Source organism: Miscanthus floridulus, chromosome 7, assembly GCF_019320115.1.
Source record: "Miscanthus floridulus cultivar M001 chromosome 7, ASM1932011v1, whole genome shotgun sequence".
Classification (NCBI taxonomy): Eukaryota; Viridiplantae; Streptophyta; class Magnoliopsida; order Poales; family Poaceae; genus Miscanthus; species Miscanthus floridulus.
The window spans coordinates 123,101,158-123,116,546 of NC_089586.1; the positions used below are offsets into that span (position 1 = coordinate 123,101,158).

A 15,389-nucleotide genomic window follows, 5' to 3' on the forward strand; every position below is an offset into this window, starting at 1 on the left:
TCCTCTCTGCCAGCGGAGCGACCCAACGGAGGAAGAAGGTGTGGAACATGCGCACCCTGTCAAGGCCGTTCTGCACCAGCTTCTGGAGCTCCGCCCCGATAATTTCTAGCTTCTTCTATCGACTGGTGGGGCCCCACGACCATCTCTCCTTCCTCTCCAGCCTTCTACCGGTAAAACGTGGGAACGGCGCCTCCATTAGGTTCCTGATGTAGAACCATTCCCCGTGCCACCCCCGGTTAGAATCGTAGGGGGTGTACATGGGGTATGAGCCCGACGTGCTCGGTTTCTTCTGCAGCACGAAGCCCCCCATCGGTGTGACCCTGAGCGACTTCCCCTCCGACAATGCTCACCCAGAGAACATCCACCAGAAGAAATCCACGTAGGGCTCCATCCCGAAGAAGGCCTCGCACACGGTGAAAAATCCGGCGATGTGCAACACCCTAGTCGGATTGAGGTGCTACAGCTCCAGGCCCCATTCATTTAGGAGCCCGCATAGGAACCAGTGCACAGGGTATCCTAACCCGCACTCATGGAAGGCGAGGAAGGAGACAACCTCGCCGTCCCGAGGTCGCGGGAAATCCTCCCCCGCAGGAGCCCTCTAGTGCGCCACCTCCTTCGGCGGCAGAATCCCCTTCTTGGCAAAGGCGACCAGCATGGACTCCCTCATGATGGATGACCTCCAGCTCGATATTGCACTCTGGATTCATGAATGGATCTATAAGTTTTCTCCTCTCCCTCGCTCTCCCCTTTTCTCTCCTAGCAACCACCGCGGCACTCAAACGCTCTTGGCAAGAAGGAAGGAGAAGAGGCGGAAGATGAGGAATAGGTGAAGGAATGGAACAGAAGCCCTCTCCCTTCCCCTACTTAAAGAAGGAGGCATAGTAGTTAAGAAAGGTGCAATGATTGGGGAAAGGCAAAATGACGGGGGCGAAAACCCCCCTCCCTTCCTCCATTCAATGCAGATGGGATACGATGGGACGCGCCCTGACCGATGGGACACATCCTGCCCAATGGAGTAGCGCTTGGTCAGACAGGACGTGGCCTGGGTATGGCCCACCACTACCGCACACCAGGCGCGAGAAAACAAGGCGCAACTGCACATAGGAGGCCCTCCGCCTTCCTAGGCGGGACTTGGAAAGGCCCAAACTACGGGATCTCCACCCAGGAGAGACCAACGGGCTTCCTCAGTCGATTGGACAGCTCAAGCAAACGACAAAAGATAGGTAAGGAGCAGAGGGATGCCCCATGTGGGCCATGCCGACTCTGTCATGAACGACGAGTGCGGATCCTAGTCGGACATTTCCGATTGGAGCTCCTCAAACCCCGTCACTCGAGTCATTAAGGTAACATTACCGACCCCCACTATTTCTTTATATGATCATTCATTCATCTACTGTCATTCATACATTCATACAACGCATTCATTTATTCCATACATCCGAAACATTACATATGCAGTTAAATGCATCACAACGCTCTGGTTGCATCATGAAGCGGCAGTTGCCTCATTCAACATGAGCAACGACTGACCGGGGTTCGAAGGCTGGCCCATGAAGGGCTCGAGGCCGCCTTGCATCAAACAGAGCCAGCAGAGAAAAAGCGGATGAGCCCCGAGCGGCCCTCGCCCAGTCTGCCCCGAAGCAGACAGGGTCATCTCAACCTTCTCGTTTGATCCTAACCTCTAGCCGTGCCCATAGAATCTCCATCGAGGGGAGGCTAGCGGGCCACCTGGGCTGGTCTCCGGAACGACACATGCATCTGTCGGGTTGTGGGTTAAAGAGCAATGGAGTGCCACATAAGGGCTATGCCGATGCCGTCACAAACGATGAACCCGAACTTCACTCGAACATGCTCGTTAGCGAGCTCACCGAGCGCGTCACTCGAGCCATCGAGGCAAGCGATGTTAGCTCAGCCCCTCTGAATACGAGAAACCGCGGACGGGGTAACGCACAAAACTCAACTAACCCCTACCAAGCCCAACGGGGCTCAGGGGCTCAAGACGCCCAATGCCTCGGTTCTGCCTGGGTTCATGACTCCGACTCACCCGATCCCTCGGCGCGCCTGACGCCTGATCCGTGACTCCGACTCGTCGATTCCACGGCACGCCCGATGCCTGATCCGCGACTCTGACTCGCCTGATCACACGGCGCGCCCGACGCCTGGATCCACGACTCAAGCCCGACGCCTGGATCCGTGACTCCGACTCACCCGATCCCTCGGCTGCACGCCTAGGTCCAAGAGTCTGTCTCGCCCGATCCCTCGGCTATCCATCGGCTATGCCCAACGCCTCAGCTGTGTCTGGGTCCGCGACTCCGACTCACCGATTCCACGGCGCACCCGATGCCTGATCCGCGACTTTGACTCGCCCGATCCCACGGCACGCCCAACGCCTGGATCCGCGACTCTGACTCGCCCGATCCCCCGACGTGTCCGACGCCTGGATCCGTGAGTCCATCTCATCTGATCCCTTGGCACACCAGACGCCTTGGTTAGCGACTCCGACTCGACCGATCCCTGGATCCGCGATTCCTATTCGCCTAGTCCCTCGGTCGCGACCAAACACCTGGGACCACACTCCTGGAAATGATAGATCAAAAATTGGAAAAAGGAGGCTACGCCCACAAAAGTGCACACACTCACGCCCGCTGACAAAACAACCTAGGCGATTCTGCCCGAATCGGCTGGAGGCCCGAGGGCAACACCCGCGGGTGCGCTCGCGCGTACCCACAGATGAAACAAAAAATTCCCCAGCAAGCAACATAAAAAACCCCCAGACGATTCTACCCGAATCGCCCGGGGGCTCGGGGCTACATCCGTGGGTGCACTCGCGCGCACCCGCCGTCAAGACAAAAATCCCCCAGATGATTCTACCCGAATCGTCCGGGGGCTCGGGGGCTCTTGTCGGGTTCATAAACCCGGGGTTCCTCATGGACCGGCTTTCCATCAAAGGCTCAGCCCAGCAGACGACGTTGCGAACGACGCGCAACTCTTGGGCTGGCCCAAAAACCTAACAACAGGACAGAAGGATGAACCAGCCTCCGACCGAAAGGCCTGGCCAAAGAGGAACGACGCCTACTTCCGACTCTGTCCTGCCTCTCCGACTGGAAGGCCTCGCTTTCGACTCTAGCCCTCCTCTCCGACCGGAAGGCCTCACTGCCGACTCTGACCCGCATATTCGACTGGAGATGCACCGAACCCCTGCTTATAGCTCTTCTCCGACTGGTGCAGTCAGAGCCGACTATGACCAACCGACCAGGGACACCCGCTCGGTAAGGATCAGGAAACGGGCAGAGCAAGTAAAGCAGGACGCTCAAGTCAACAGCAATACCAAGGACCATACCATGTACACCTGTAGGACAGTACCAACAAGGCATAGTAGAAGGGGACCCTGCAACCTTCTAGACATGTCCGAACCCCAACAATGTTGAGGGCGTCGACATTTACCCTATAGTGTTGCGGGCGCCGTCAATTTCCATACCAGGCAAACGCGGTAAGGCCTCCCACATGCATCTAGGCATCCACAGTGTTGTGGGCGCCGACATTTACCGTACCTGGTGACCACAGTGAAAACCTCCCACATGCGTCTGGCATCAACAGTATTGTGGGCGCCTATAATCATCTTATACCCGACGGTTTGAGCAACAAGACTTATTAGCATACGTACTCTCTCTCTCGCTTGTAAGGTCGTCCCCTTCATCTATAAAAGGGGATGCGCCCTCTCGCAAAAAGGAGAGATCGATCAACTCCAGGAGGACCAGATCACTCACATCGATTCACCCTCCGTTAGCTTTAGACACTCTAAAGCTACACAGAGCGCACGCTCGAACACTTAGCATATAACGGAGCTCCCGTCACTTTCGGCCCTTCAGACCATAGTCCGATCGGACCTCTTGCATCCCCATCTTTCTTCCTCTCGTTTGTAACCCCACAGCAAACTTCGAGCACCTGGGTTTAGGAATAAAGTCACTGACCGACTCAAACTGGACGTAGGGCACGTTGCCTGAACCAGTATAAACCATATGTCATTGAGTGCTAGGTCACATCCGATCACAACGTACATCAAAACTATAAATATTTACGTGTTGGTCACTTTCTGCACCGACACTCACTCTTTCCGCCAGAGAGTTGGGACTTTCTTTCTCTATCGCCTATTTGTAACCCCTACTACAAATCAAGTGCCGGTAACACGAGCAGTAATAAACTGGACGTAGGGACATTTCAACTGAACTAGTATAAATCCTTGTATCATTCGAACACAGCCATCCGGATCAGACGTGAAATTTAATATGTGGTGAATCGAAACACCGACACCCTCTCAGGTCTCTCCATCTCTTGTTCATTGACCACCACGTCGGGCACCAAGCCACCAACCAACACAATCGGCACCGCGTCTGTGCCATACGCCACTCAGGCACTCACTCGTGTCCTGTGTCCACGACACTACACTATTAATTCAGTGCTCTCTTCCCCGGCGCCTGCGTGCGCGCAAGGCCCTGCTTCCTGCAATGGGGGAGGAGACGCAGCAGAGCGTGCAGGAGCTGGCGGCGTCGCTGGGCGCGCTACCGCCGGAGTTCGTGCGGTCTGAGCACGACCGCGGGGCCGCCGCGCCGGACGCGCCGGTGATCGACATGTCGGAGCCCGGGTTCGGCGCGCCGCGCGCGCATGGCCGTAGCCGCCAGGGAGTGGGGGCTGTTCCAGGTGGTGAACCACGGCGTACCCTCCGCGGCGGTGGCGGAGCTCCAGCGCGTTGGGCGGGCCTTCTTCGCGCTGCCGCGGGAGGAGAAGGAGCGCTACGCCATGGACCCGGCGTCGGGCAAGATCGAGGGCTACGGCACCAAGCTGCAGAGGGACCTCGAGGGCAAGAAGACGTGGAACGACTTCTTCCACGTCATCGCGCCGCCGGAGAAGGTGGACCACGCCGTCTGGCCCGAGAGCCTCGCCGTCGCCGGGTACAGGGAGGCGAACGAGGAGTATTGCAGCCACATGCAGCGCGCGAGCTGTTCGAGCACCTCTCGCTGGGGCTCGGCCTCCACGAGGGCGCCATGGCGGCGGCGTTCGGCGGCGACGGCCTGGTGTTCCTGCAGAAGATCAACTTCTACCCGCCGTGCCCGCAGCCGGAGCTCACGCTCGGCGTCGCGCCGCACACCGACATGAACACGCTCACCGTCCTCGTGCCCAACGACGTGCAGGGCCTCCAGGTCTTCAAGGATGTTCAGTGGTACGACGCCAAGTACGTGCCGGACGCGCTCATCGTCCACATTGGCGACCAAATAGAGGCAAGCGTGCAACGACTCAGCATTTTTTTCTCTTCTCATGATCTTGCTCGCCCACGTCTTTGGTGTGCGGACACTCTTACTAACTGGTACGGAGTTTGTTTATGTCTCGTCGAACATGCACATGCACCAATCGCGTAGATTTTCAGCAATGGGGCGTACAAGGCGGTGCTGCACCTTACGACGGTGAACAAGCACATATTCGCTTAGACTTGTTTAGCCTATAAATCGTACTTTCTCAGCCAACGAATATTATTTTTCTTTCATACCAAATTAGCTAGCAATATTTTTTTTATCATGGCTTATTAGCCAAACAAGCCTAAGCGAACAGGGCGAAGGAGAAGACACGGAAGTCATGACCGGTGTTCGTGGAGCCGCCGGGGGAGCTCGTCGTCGGGCCGCACCCGAAGCTGGTCACGGACGAGAGACCGGCAAGTACAAGGCCAAGAAGTACCAGGACTACCAGCACTGCAAGATGAACAAGCTTCCCATGTAACTCGGGCGTTGTCGTGTGGACCCGTTTCTCAGTCATTCTGTGTTAGTCTGATGTATAATAAGTCACATAACCGTGGTGTTTTTCAGTCGCATGCGCATGGCCACGGAATTGGCTCGTGGGCTCGTGGCTGTCGTCTAGGGTCCGTTGAGTTCCTAAAAATTTTTGCGCAGTACTCATCACATCAAATCTTGCGGCACATGCATGGAGTACTAAATGTAGATGAAAAAAAAACTAATTGTACAATTGGGTGAGAAATCGCGAGACGAAACTTTCAAACCTAATTAGTCCATAATTAAACATTAATTGCTAAATACAAACGAAAGTGCTACAATAGCCAAAATCCAAAAAAATTTGCATTTAAACACGCCCTTAGTTTGGGCCACCAATTGTGAGCTGGTTATCTACTCTCTTTGTGACAATGGCCCGGCCTGGTTAGATATAATAATAATAAATTAAAAATACTGGGCATACGTGCCCGCCTGGTCTGGTTTGGGCCACCGATTGTGGGTTATCCCTACAAATATGGTTTCAGGCTTCGAACTAGAGCTGCCTCTAAAAATCGATTTACAGATGCGGTTGCGATTCGAGCCGTCTCCGCAAATCAGTTGTTCTAAAAATAAAAAACCGAGCCAAAAATAACAAAAAAAAGGCAAAAAAAATCCCAGAAGTCCTCACTAGACAACCACACAAGCCATGTGATTTTTTCACGCGCCTCACGCGTGGTTGGAACCCGCGACTTTATACCTCACGCGTTTATCACCTAACCACTCCACCTATAAACACACTTATGTTTATTTGGGATATTCGTTCTCTTCATTTTATCTTCATCCGATTTTGAAATGAGTATTTGGAACTCTAAAATGTTGTCAACTATAAGGTTTTATAACTTTTCGAGATCTATATCTTGATTTTGGTCGTTTGTCCATCCGATGTTTGAAAATTTTAAATTCTAAATATGAGAAATTCAAACATGATTTTCCATGCATAGATGATTTTAAATGAAAAAAATTACCAACTACAAAGTTGCATAACCTTTTGAGATCTATAACTTCTGTTTTGGTTGTTTCTTCATTCCTGGTCGTTTGAAGAATTCAAATTTTACTATGCGGCTCGTATTTTCAGAGATGGCTAAAATTGACTTCTAGAGGCGGCTAGAAAAAAGCCACCTCTATAAATTGACACGCCTCTAAAAAAATGTCTCATTGCTGAAAATCAATTTTGTAATACCGCTTTGCTTATTTTCCCCGAAGATGTCATGCACAAATTTACCTCTATTCATACTAAAAAGGCATTAAACAAAAAGTCACACGGTCGTAACATAATAAGTCATGTTAGTGTGCACACCTCTCTATATGATATATGATTCGCTTGATTTATGTCACATTAATCAAGAAAGAAAATTGTTAGTTCGTTACTCATGTCATGTTCAAACAAAAGTGTTACTTATATCACATTCAAACAAAAAACATTGCAAGAGTTAAGTTCCAAAAACAAAACATACTACGTAGAGTCACGTTCGAAAAAGGTCATAAGCATGTTCCAACAAGTGTCAGAAAATCACTTTGGGATCTTATCATCACAAATCACATGCATGTTATATATATATATATATATATATATATATATATATATATATATATATATATATATATATATATATATATATATATATATATATGGTGAGTTTTCTATACTAGTATAGTGCCCGTGCTAACGCCACGGCTTCATTTTAGGGATGCACATAAAAACAACCAAAGGACAATATTTTTTCTATAGTTCAACTTTCACACAATTGTATATGACCATGTATATAATCCAAAAAAACATTTATGCATAACAAGGCATAATAAAGTTATGTCTCGCCTTAACCATCTAATTTACAATCTGCCTAAGATCTTAAGTAGGCAGGGCGCCGTTGGAGTAAACAGGGATATTGTGGCGCTGTTGAAGTAAACAGGGCAAGGTCCATGAACAAAATAAACAATGCCTAATCATTCGATAGCAGTCACATGTTCTAAACACCATATTCTTATACCACGGAAGATTTCCAAAGATAGTGCACTTGGTTGATCCAGTACGTTTGAAAGTGCACTTGATTCAGCCTTTCGCCGAGCACGTTACTCACGCTTCCTCTTATTCCTCTTCGCCCTTTCCTCGTTGATTTCTTGAGCCCTTATCCTGGCGCGGTACTCACGTTGTTTCCTATTCATTTCCTCTCTCGCGTTGTTCTTCGCTGCAAGCTGTTGACATGGTGGTGTTTATATATCTTGTGGCAATATGTGTGTATGCATGTACCTGGAGTATGTATGTTTGTTATACATTGCTGAGCGCAGTGCGTCCCTCTCCTGGCGTCTCCATTTTTTCGTCGAGGGCTGGTAATTCATAGAATAGGCACCGGTGAAACAAAATTATGAATTCTGAGTTAGGCATCAAAATTACCAAACTTCAAAACTCTCACTGCAATTTTTAGAGCTATCAAGGCTCTTGTTCTGCATGTACTCTCTTCAGAACATTACCTAGCTGTGCTACAACTAATCAAGATTGCAGGGTGCAAGAGATAGAGGCAAACTGCACATGTATCATTTATTGATCCCAAGGTCTAAAAGTTACAGCTAACTTTCAAAATACTTATTAGGCCCCAAATTAACTTGCAACACACAAGAGGAACATAATTGTATGATCTATCTATCTTATATATAAATCATATAATCTGAAAACTTTTATAATACCTCAGCCCAAATGCTAAAGTGATCTGCAAAGAAATAATGAGTTCAAAAATCTAACAAAAGGTGGAAACCACAACTAAATAATGAGTTCGAAAAAAGCTAGAAGAACCATCTATATTCTAATGACTCCTTTTAAAATTACTCAAGACACTGAATAGTTAACAATCAAAATAATAAGAATTACTATTACATAGTACAAGCCCCCGCAGGCAATTAGCTGTGTAGAAATGACTTCCAGGAATCTAATTGCAGATATGTATTACAACAGAGTACAGATTCAGAGATCAGAGAAGTATGTTTATCTGATTTGATAGCGTTGCCGTTGCAAAGCTTGCAAAGTCATCATGTCTGCATCCTTTTTCATATATAGCGCATGAGCGTGTAAGGATGAGATATATTTAAATTTCACATAAAAACGAACAGAGTTATGGATGTCAACACTTATTAATTCAGTTGGATTTTTGGATCGAACCTATGCTGCTGGAGATCAATCTTGATGTACCTAGGTGACCTCTGCTTTTTTGCTGTCAAAAAACAAACATTAGAACAGAGAAAGGGCTAACCAATTTGTGTCTTTAATACAAAAGATATTTTTTTTTCAAAAAATTGACATCAGATATGACAGTGTGTCATTTCACTTGCTACTATCAGTACCAATGCAACATTTCTTTTTGAAAAAGGAATGATTTGTTCATTTGTTATATTGATCATAATGGATGATGAGGTACAGAGTTCAGCAAACATTCCATTTTGTGCTTCCAGATAATTCTCAGGGAGCTTCTTTCTTCAGGGTTATTTTACCCATCAGGCTTATTGAAGAATAGGAAAAAAAAAAAGAAATCTCTTCTTAAAAAATTATGAGCCAAAGTGAACACCTTGTATCTCAGTACCACAGATCCTTTTTTATATGGGTTACCACAACCTGGCAGAACTGTGAATTGACAACCTGGGAGAAACAGGAAAGTAAGAGGAATCCCATGTGATATTATACCAAGCAAAGAATGCTGGTTCAGTTTTGCACTAAGACACGACATGCTCCGAGCAATAAATTTAATACTGTTGAGTGCAAACTAACCAGTAAGAAAAGTTCAGAATTCCAGCCCAGCAGCGAAGCCAGTTCCAGTTGTATCCTGTCAAAACATGAAAGTTCCAAAGCTCTCTCATGGTAGTAAGCATGCTCATCGTGCTGCATAAAAATAAGTGAGGAAAGGTATACAAACAAAATTCATGTCAGGGAGATTTCCAACTCCTAGCTGACTACATACTGTGTTTTTGCCTAGCTTGGGCAGACTGTCGCTGGTTGGGGGATCTCGCTGCTCATATCAACTTGAGCTCTGGCACCTCGTTGCTCATATATCTGGAGGAAGAAAATAAACAAAAACAGAGCTTGACACATCATTGTAGCTGCAATACACACGCAAGGTTAAGAAACTGTAAAAGAAATGTTTTTCTCAACCGAGTGATACAAATAAGCACAAGTCACTGATCATAATTTTGACAAACAAATTCAAAAGGTTTCACGGAAATTTCTTCGAACAATCCGTGGACACCAGACAACAACTTACAAGTGGTAACCCAATCACACAAACAAAAATAAGAAAGAAGACGATATTGATTAGGTTCTCGTGAGAAACGCGGCAGAACACAGCTGTTGAGAAGTCGACACAGCTTCAGATCCTAATAACTGCTGCTCCTAATTTGCCTCTCCCATCCATCCTAATAACTCAAGGGAGGGGATATGGTCGACGATTTATCGGCTAGATTGGACGCAAAATTTGTAGGATTAACGGAAGTGATCCCGATTCTGGCACGAAAGTGAAACAAAATCGAAATGGGATGGGAGAGGCAGGCAACCATACCTGGGATGGGAGAGGCAGGCAACCATACCTGGGATGGGAGAGGCAGGCAACCGTACATGGGACGAGCGCCCGCGAGGCCGCGGTGGAGCCCACGCGCGCCCGCGAGGCCCCCAATCGGTGCCGCGCCGCACGCCGTCGCCATCCCGCTTGCTGCCCCTCAGCTTCCCCATCCTCGACCCCGACGACGAGGAGCAGGGAGCAAGATACGAAGAAGGACGACGCGGATGGCTTGCCTGGTGGGAGGCGGACAACCGGCCTGGACTGCCCTGCTAGCGGCCGACGGCCTGCCGTCCTATGCCGGCGCCCTCGCCTGGTGGCCTGGCGGCCGGCGCCCGTGGTGCCCTCTCCAGGGGCGAGCGCACGCCGGGGCCGCCGCCGTCGCGCCGCTGGTGCTCTTCTTTTCGCGTTTCCTGCTCCGTATGCGAATGAGAGAGAGAGAGAGGGAAGGGGCAGGGGGCGGCCTGGCGTCGTGGGGAGGGGAGGAGTCGCGCCGCGTTGGGGAGAGAGGGAGTCTCGGGTGTGGGAGAGGAGGCGTCGGGGGAGAGGGGAGTCGTGCGTGCGTCTGGGAGCGCGTGCGTCGTGGCAGGTCCGCGGGAGGGCGACGGAGGGCAGACACATTAAATATGAGCCGTCAGATTTAGACGAGTAAAGAGAGAGAATGTCTAAGAGATAATCTGGTACATCCGTTTTGATTGTGTTATAGTTTCTGGGTGCATTTATGAGCGTGGATGTAGCATAGTTCATGACTATGGAGCAGGCATTTGTTGTGTGGCTGTAGATTTATTCTAACTGGTGTATTATAGGGTAGGGTAGACTCATAGGAGTAGTTACTCCCACTAGACTTATTGGGTACATGTCCACCATCAAAACCCGCTAAGCACTACACTCTTTTTGGCTAATTACAGTGCCCGCTTGCATGCGCACAAAGAGGCCAGTAGACGTTACACGTTCATATTTTGTGGCGTGAGTTTGTTGGTTTATTTTAAATAAAGTGGATACTAAATATATTACTGACGTATATACTTTTGTGTGAATAAAGTATGGACACATACTTAATAAGAAAATGAGTATATTTGTATACTTGTACTTGGGAGTATATCAGGGGATTATTTTAGTATATCCATATACTTGGGTGTGTATATCCATATACTTGGGCGTATATTTGGGAGTACGTTCATATACTCATGGAATTTTATTATAGAGTATACGAACCGTTTTTAAGAGAAAAAATAGTATGCTAGTACGTGGACATACTTTTTTGATACGAGTATCAGTACACAAACATTGACACAGATCGATGCTAGTATGCGTACATACTTTTGACAGGAGCTAGTATTAGTACATACTCTATCTAGAATGTACATGTAGATACTTTTTTGACAAATGAGTATATGTATATATATATATATAGATATACGGAAGTATGCTTAGTATATGTACATACTTTTTTTGACGAATGAGTATATGTATATGTAGATACCTTTTCTTGGACAGGAGTATCGGTTCATACACATCGCCGGTGCACCGAATGCTTCGTGGTCGTCGCAGGGATGAACCATGGACACGCGGACCGGCGGACGACATAGGTGAATGCAGACGTAGCTTCCTCGAGATGCAATCTGCTACCTCGTTCATAAAGAATATAAATGAGAAACTACGGCAAAAGTTGCGGCCACAAGTTTAGATTGGAATAAACAAATTGATTACTGCAGTAAGGATTAGAACTTTCTCAACTATATACCTGGATCCCATCGACGGATGTTCCTAATCACAGAGAGAGAAATTAAATGTGATGCCTAGGCATCACAGATCTGCATGCCACGTTTTCTGTCAGCTAGGGGCGATGCCAGCAGATGAATTAGGGGAGCAACTCGAGGACCTGAATTTAATACTGGTAAGAAAGGAAATAATCAGAGCGTGTTCTAGTAGTTATTAATGTATACGTAAACTACTTTTTGCTAATTTGGATATGTAAGTCTGTTGGCAGATCGGATTCTTGTTTTTACCTGATTGTCTGGTGCTGGTGGCCAGTCGCCGCCGCCGGAGAAGAGACGCCAGCCTCGTATCCATCTCAGCAGCCTATAGCCGTCGCCGAAGAAAGCGGGTGCCGCCTAGTGATGAAACGAGAGAAGGTTTTTGCCCTTCCACTGATTTAGTCGGCAGAGATCACAAAATCGAACTGTGTTCGTATCAACAAGAATAAATCAGAGATTAATCTTGCCTCGTTAAATGATTACCTTTACCCACGGGGAGATTTGAAGGGTTCGTGCTCCACACACCATGATTGGAGGGCGGCCGCAGGTCAGTTTCCGTCCCGATAGGAAAGTGACGGATGGGAATGAGCAGATCTGATAGGTATGTATTTATATTCAAAATATACTAACGGGTGCATTTCTTTAACCCGCTAAGGAAACCCTCGGTACCACGTTAGGAAGCTCGGTCGGTGGGAGCAGTTACTCGTAGGGAGCGCGCGCGCACACACACATATATATATATATATATATATATATATATATATATATATATATATATATATATATATATATATATATATATATTATATATATATATATATATATATATATATATATATGGTGTATTTTATATACTCTCAGGAGTAGTTACTCTCATAATTAATAAATCATGTTGTGTATGCGTATATACTCATTTATCAGTTGGAGTATGTTGACATACTAATATTAAGATACTCTAGATTTTTACTATGTGAATTTTTTTTAAAAGAGCACATATTTTTAATATATTATATAATACTATGATAATAGCATATAAAATAGGTATAACCATATACTCTAAATATACATACATACTTGTCATATATAGTATCCTAAATGGTCTAGTATGATGATAAACTTCATCTACATACACTTCGTCAGGCCATATACATCCTAAATCTAGAGATATACATATGGGAGTAACTATTCCCTGGGAGTAGAAAATAATTTCATATAGGTGCATTTTATATACTCCCGGGAGTAGTTACTCCCATAATTAATAAATCACGTTACGTATATGTACATACTCATTTATCAGTTTGAGTATGTTGACATATTAATATTAAGATACTTCATATCTTTACTATGTGATTTTTTTTCAAAAGAGCATATATTTTTTTGGCTCTGTTCGCTTCTCTTATAATCTGTACTTTTCAGCTTTTTTTCAGTCGGAACAGTGTTTTTCTATTACAACAAATAAGCCAGAACAGTATTTCGATTTATTTTTTTAGCGAAGCGAACGGGGCCTTTAATATATTATATAATGCTATGATAGTAGCATATAAAATAAGTATAAAAATATACTCTAAGTATACATACATACTTGTCATATATAGTATCCTAGATGGTCTAGTATGAAGATATACTCCATCTACATATACTTCATCGGGCCAAATACGCCCTAAATATAAAGATATACACATGAGAGTAACTATTCTCTGAAAGTAAAAAATAATTTTCATATATATATATATATATATATATATATATATATATATATATATATATATATATATATATATATATATATATATATATATATATATATATATATATAGTCTTAAAATCGTACTTGTAGCCTTTGCCTAACAAAAGGCACACAATCGCAAGACTAAAGGATATCGACACGTCCTACTGACTCGTAGACTAGATCATACTCATGTGCTTGGAAGAAAATATCCTTGGCCACATGCGCCAACTACTACGAGACCACTACAATCAAGTCTTCACAAGCCACCTTCCGTATAATAGCCTAAGTACGTAGCCCCCTGGACGAACCAATGGATAACCTGCACAAAAAGAATATGTTTTTTTTTTCTTTTCAAAACTAATATCGTTTATACAAAGCCAAAGTGACCGGTAAGTAGCAGTTGCTCCAAGCTGAAGTAGTGGTTTTAGTTCTTTACTAAATCCTCCTAACCAACCACAAAACAAGTGAGAAACACTGCGAGGTTCGTTTAGTAGCCACATGAATAATCGACCAAATAAAACAAGCCAAGTGACATTGAAAAAACAGGTGCATAATTGTCTCATCGACAAAAAGGTACATATTTTACTACCATGCCGGTTGCGCTTAGCAAGAGTCAATACAACATTACAACTCCTCTTTGCAAGTACCATAAAAAGATTTTGATTTTTAATTAGGCCTTTTGTTTCCATAAACTTTTGTTAAAATTAGGAACATTAACATTTATTATTGCTTGGTAGTCTGATTTCACTTAGAATTGTCCATTGGGCAATGAAAAATATCAGGATCCTGAGACAATTTTTATGTTAGTAATACGTGGTAAAAAATTATTCCAAGCTACTGACTTAGGGCCTATAAGATCCATGCACCAAGAAAGATTTGGTGGAGAAACGCCAAGCACATCACAACTTATAGATGTCCATTTGGGCCGGGCCATAATGGCGGCTCGAGCACAGCCCAAGCACGGCCTGGCCCGAACTAACTCGTGCCCGTGCCGGCCTGGCCCGTGTAGGCGTGTTGTGCTTGGGCCATACCCCCGGCACGGTGGGCCAGCATGAGCACGGCCTGATAAGCCCCTCGGCCCGCTAGGCCCGTCATGGCCTTACTAACCTCCCCACCTCGAAATGTCAATGGTGAATTCCCCGTCGGGGGTTACTACCCCATCCCCGTCCCCGTGGAGGCTCACGGAGAGCACTTCTTCCCCATCCCCGTCCCCGCTCGGGGATTTAATCTCCGCGGATCCCCATCCCCGTATCCCTTCTTGTCGTCGACGCTAATGACCACCTCGCCGTCCCTAGACACGGGCGAGCGGAGGAGCAGAGAGGAGGGCAGGAGGAGAAGGGCCCGCGGACCTGCTCTCGGCGGCTGAGAAGCGCGTGGCACGGCGCCAGACGTGAGGGAGAGGGAGAGGCGCCACTGTGGGGGTGAGAGATAGGCGCCGCTAGGGCTTGCCCGCGAAGCCGTCGTGGGGTCGTCGGTGTCGGGTCGATCGGCAGCTTCGGGCGGGGGCGGCACGGCGATGGCAGGTCGGTGGAGCCAGATCCGTCGATGTCGG

At 46.8% G+C, this 15,389-nt stretch overlaps 1 long non-coding RNA gene and 1 pseudogene across 12 annotated transcripts; one reads left to right on the forward strand and one right to left on the reverse strand.

The window, feature by feature from the left end:
* The first annotated feature begins 4,374 nt into the window (after positions 1-4,374).
* Positions 4,375-5,769, forward strand: LOC136467823 (flavonol synthase/flavanone 3-hydroxylase-like; annotated as a pseudogene).
* Positions 5,770-7,560: 1,791 nt separating this feature from the next.
* Positions 7,561-12,677, reverse strand: LOC136467824 (uncharacterized). 12 transcript variants are annotated; one of them, XR_010761637.1, is made up of 11 exons: positions 12,592-12,677; positions 12,361-12,465; positions 12,096-12,245; positions 11,835-11,973; positions 9,761-9,852; positions 9,571-9,625; positions 9,371-9,441; positions 8,968-9,019; positions 8,228-8,850; positions 8,065-8,141; positions 7,568-8,009 (listed from the first exon to the last, which is right to left on the reverse strand). It is a non-coding gene; the product is annotated as an uncharacterized lncRNA (long non-coding RNA). The 12 variants fall into 12 exon arrangements; XR_010761631.1 differs by lacking the exons at positions 11,835-11,973; positions 12,096-12,245; positions 12,361-12,465; positions 12,592-12,677 and adding an exon at positions 10,383-10,931 and having other exon boundaries at positions 7,571-8,009; positions 9,571-9,681; XR_010761640.1 differs by lacking the exons at positions 11,835-11,973; positions 12,096-12,245; positions 12,361-12,465; positions 12,592-12,677 and adding an exon at positions 10,355-10,931 and having other exon boundaries at positions 7,571-8,009.
* Between the last annotated feature and the right edge of the window lie 2,712 nt (positions 12,678-15,389).